Source organism: Capricornis sumatraensis, chromosome 2, assembly GCF_032405125.1.
Source record: "Capricornis sumatraensis isolate serow.1 chromosome 2, serow.2, whole genome shotgun sequence".
Lineage (NCBI taxonomy): Eukaryota > Metazoa > Chordata > Mammalia > Artiodactyla > Bovidae > Capricornis > Capricornis sumatraensis.
Window position 1 is genome coordinate 204,816,622 of NC_091070.1, and position 5,165 is coordinate 204,821,786.

Consider the following 5,165-nt stretch of genomic DNA (forward strand, 5'->3'; position numbering starts at 1 on the left):
TCAGACTCTGAATATGTCCATGCAAGTGTTACCCTTGTGAATTTGAATCTATCAGGCAGACAAAAAATTTTGAGAACCGGTGATATAATATAACCTTGTTTAACTGATTATCCCCTTAAATCTTAAAGACTTTTGGCTTCTCTCTCATCCATAGGAAGCTGGGCCTTTATGGCTAAGCCACACTGAGGCATTGGTCATCAACTGGAGAGATTTTGCCCGACAGGGGATATTTGGCAATGTTTGGAGGCATTTTTGACAACCAGTGGCTGGGGTGAAGGGCTACTGGCATCTAGCTGGTAGATGCCAAGGATACTAGTAAATAAACATTATGCAGTGCACAGGAGAGGCCCCCCCAGTGAAGGGTTGCTTGGTTCAGAATGTCAGTTGTGCTGGTGTTGAGAAATCCTGAAATGGTGGGTTTTGTGGGCCTCCACATCTAGGGTGGTCGTAATAAAATGCTTGATCTGAATTAGATCAGGCTCTGGTGATTCCTTCTCTTAGAAATGTTTCAAGGTTGACTTTCTAAGAGACTCTGATAGTCTCAATACATTTACCAGTCTGGTTAGTGTGATGAAGTGAGTTTGAATGTAGACTCAAGTCAGTATCCCAGAGTCAGTATCTAAAGTTGTTCAAAAATGAGTAAGAGTTTCAGTATCCCATCTGGTCCCACTTTATGGACTAGAAAAAAGTGAAAGTGAAGTCGCTCAGTTGTGTCTGACTCTTTGCAACCCCGTGGACTGTAGCCTATCAGGCTCCTCCATCCATGGGATTCTCCAGGCAAGAATACTGGAGTGGGGTGCCATTGCCTTCTCCAGGGGATCTTCCTCAACCCAGGGATTGAACCCAGGTCTCCCACATTGGAGGCAGACGCTTTAACCTCTGAGCCACCAGGGAAGCAGAAAGATACATACATAATTACTTTCATATACTCATGGTCCAGTGAAGCCCCAGGGATGCTCAGGAAATACAGTTTTGATTAACGACAAGGCTAATGTGAAATTAACACCAACACATGAGTTATTGAATAATTTGATATGAAATTTCCTTTCCCAACCAGTTTATATTCCATTTTAAAAAGGCACTAGATAATGATTATTCTTTGTATATTGTGAATTATCTTCAAATATTCATTTGGGTCACTGGACCCAGGAAAGCTGAGCCCTTATGGCCAAGACTGACCCTGAATAAGGCCCCTATTTGACGTCTGCTTTTGTCTGGACACATGGCCCCTGGTTCCTTTTGTTGCTTTGCGTGGCTCTTCACGTTAGTCCTGAGCATGTTTGGGTGAATATCTACAGTCCTTTCTCTTACAGGTTTAAGTTTATTTTCTATATTCCTGGCTTACATGAATCATTGGTGCTTTTTACTTATAACTCTAATATGCTTCTTGGATGGATCACTATCTGTCCCTTTTTGAAGGGATTTCTGATCTCTTATCTCAAGGGACTTATAAATTAACTCTTGGCTTCTGTTGCCTCTCATCCTGGTTAATGGCTGCTGAGGAGATTTTCTGTCTATGCATTGTCCTCTTTTTGAGGCACTCAGGGCACCTGAAAACATTTCATTCTATGGAGGCTGATTAATGAAAGCCCATGAGGTCATTTGTTACATGTCTCTAGGGCCTCAGAAAAGGGACCTATATCACTAACTGGGCTTAGTTGAAACGGAAGGAAAGGAATACTGAAATTTCAGGATAAATGTGTTATTGGAAAATGCTTCTATTTTCACTTTTATATTAATAATCATCATGAAGCCCCTTTAATTATAAATTATGAAGTATCCTATTCTTGGGAACAGGGAATTCTTTCCTGTTTCCTCTTGGATCAGTTATTGCCATCATGCTATATAACAACAACAATCCCACAAAATCTCAGTGGCCTAGAGCTATAAGCATTTATTTCTCATTCATGCATCTGCAGGTCAGTTTGGCTAAAGTTAAACTAATCTGGACTGGCTCCAGGTTGCATGTTTTGTTTATCTGCTACACACATCTCTCACTTTTCTTGTGTCTGTGGCTTGTTTGCACCCAGACATGCTCTTCTGATGATGATGGCTGAAGTACAAGATGCAAAATCCCATTGGCCAAAACAAGTGATGTGACTAAGCTCAGTATCAGTAGGTATCCTGGTTACTATTGCTATGGAAAAAATTTTCCTAAACCTTAGTGGCTTAAGTAGTAACAATCATTTTATTGTTTCTCATGGTTCCTCTGGGTCAGGAATTCAGGAGGGGCTCCACTGGGTGGTCCTGGCTCAGGGTCACCGGTATAGTTGCAGTCTGAAGATGCTTGGGGTTGGCATAACAGGAGGCTGGACAATATTCTTAGGCTTTTCCGCATGATCTTCCTCCATGGACTAGCTCGGCCTTTCTCAGCTTGGTGACTGAAGGGCTGTCAGACTGCTCGCAAAGAGGCTTAGAACTCTAGCACAATTGTTCGGAAGAACCAAATGGAAGTTACATTGTTCTTTCAGACCAGCCTTGGAAGTCACATAGCATCATTTCTGCCACTCTTGTTTGGTTAAAAGGGTCACAAAAGCCTGCCCACATTCAAGGGGAAGAGACACAGTTCCCAACTCGTGATTCAAGGGGTGTTAAGGTTGCATTGTAAGAAGCACATGAGGGATGGGATACAGTGTTGCAGCTATTTTGGGAAAATATAGTCTGCTGCAGTGGAGCAGATGGGATTCTCTGCCCACAGTGGAGGAGAGGAGAGTAGATATTTGCTAAACACAAACCTAGACTATCTTATGTCTTTAGGAATTTATGTGGAATGCACAGGGCTTCCCAGGTATCACTAGTGGTTAAGAACCCACCTGTCAATGCAGGAGACATAAGAGATGCAGCTTCAATCCCTGACTTGGGAAGATTCCCTGGAGGACGGCATGGCAACCCACTCCAGTATTCTCTCCTGGAGAATCCCATGGATAGAGGAGCCTGGAGGCCTGCAGTCCATAGGGTCACAGAGAGTTGGATACGACCGAAGCGACTTAGCCTGCAAGCGTGTGGAATGATGCACAGAAATGTACACTGGATAGCTCTACTCGGTTAGGTACCCAGAAGCATGGTGAGATGGGAGCATGTGCAAGAGATTTATTGAGGGATTGCTCTTATGAAACACCTAATGGGATGAGAGAAGCGGTGTAGGACAGGAGGAAACTAGTGGTGGATTTAGAAGTCTGGCTTCAGCTTATGTTGAGGACTGAAATTTTGTGTACGCCCAGTTCATATGTTGAAATCCTAACCCTTCATGTGATGATATTAGGAATGGGGCTTTGGGGAGGGGAGGTAATTTAATCATCATAATCATGGTTGGGAATGCGTTTATAATGAGATTCCAGAGAGCGTTCTAGCTTTTTGTCCTGCCATATGAGGATATAGGAAAAAAGCAGTCTATAACTTGTAAGGGAGTTGCAAGTTGTGTTTCATCAGAACACAACCATATAACACCCTGATCTTGGACTTCCAGAGATGTGAGAAATCAATTTTTGTAGTTTATAAGTTATTGCTGACTCATTGGAAAAGACCCTGATGCTGGGAAAGATTGAGGGCAGGAGGAGAAGGGGACAACAGAGGATGAGATGGTTGGATGGCATCACCGACTTGATGGACATGGGTTTGTGTGGACTCCGGGAGTTGGTGATGGACAGGGAGGCCTGGCATACTGCGGTTCATGGGGTTGCAAAGAGTCAGACACGACTGAGCGACTGAACTGAACTTATAAGTTATCAGTCTATGGGACCTTGTTATATCAGCCTGAACTAAGAGCCTAATTCCATGAGGAAGAAGCTCTAGAGTGTGAAATGTACTATAGAGTGTTTACTACCCTGAGGCAAAGGGGTTGAACTTTTATTTCCCTGCATCATTCAATCACAGGTATCCCTTCGGGGAGCAGGGAAATGCATTTCTAGAAAAGGCAGCTCCCATTAGCTAAGAAGAATCCTCTAGAGAGGGGTACAGGTGTGAGCCATAAGCAGCCAACACCTGTAGCAGGAGGGTGGGTAGAGCTGCTGGTGAATGGGGAGGGGACGCCAGTAGCATCTGCCGCACTGTGCCATTCAGACCCTTGCACCTTGCACCATTCAGATCCGCTGGTTTCTTACTTTAAGTTTACTCTGTCCTCTCACATCTTGTTCAGGATTCTTCTTGGTCAGAATTTTGGGGTTAGTGGGATAAACGACAGCTTCCATTGTAGTAGTGGGTCCTGAGACCATAACTTGGGCCCATCATCTCCTTTCTACAATTTCCTCCCTTGGCTAGCACATCTGCTGATTAAGGTTGCTTGTCTGGTAAGGTGAGTCATCCCTGAGGGGTCTGAGCCTCTGGTTACCATGCCCTTATCAGGCAGTGGCTGATGTACTTGACAACGTACAGGTAAGGCTGGGCATTGACGCACCAAGACACACCCTGTGGATCACCTGTCAGGCTAGCACACGTCATCCATATTCCTTTCTGTCCTGTTATATAGCAGCATCACTGATTTCTTATGATGTTCATGGTCAAACCCCCTTGCCAGTAACACAACTCAATTTCTTTCTCTGCTGTTGGGATGCATAACCAAGAGTAACCAGGCAGGCAGCAGCTATAGCTTTGTTTATAGCTTTAATTTTAGCAGAAACTGTGTCCTGTGAAGGAAGCATCTCTAAGACCCACAAAGCCTTAACTGTTAAATATCAGAAACACAGATTTCACAAGTGCTACTGGGAGTTTTAGGGAGTAAGGTTGCTCTCACTCCGCCTCTCTTGGCTCCCAGACCTATATTCTGTTCACTGGGATCAAGCCCCATATTATGGCTCTCATTTAAAGTGTATGTTGTTCAGTTGCTCAGTTGTGTCCTACAGTTTGTGAATCCATGGACTGCAGCATGCCGGTCCTCCCTGTCCTTCACTGTCTCCTGGAGTTTGCTCAGACCTATGTCCATTGAGTCAGTGATGCCATCCAACCGTCTCATCCTCTGTCACCCCCTTCTCTTGCCCTCAATTTTTCCCAGCATCAGAGTCTTTTCCAGTGAGTTGGTTCTTCACATCAGGTGGCCAAAGAATTGAAGCTTCAGCTTCAGCATCAGTCCTTTCAATGAATATTCAGGGTTGATTTCCTTTAGTATTGACTGATTTGATCTCCTTCATGTCCAAGGGACTCTCAAGAGTCTTCTCCAGCACCATAATTCG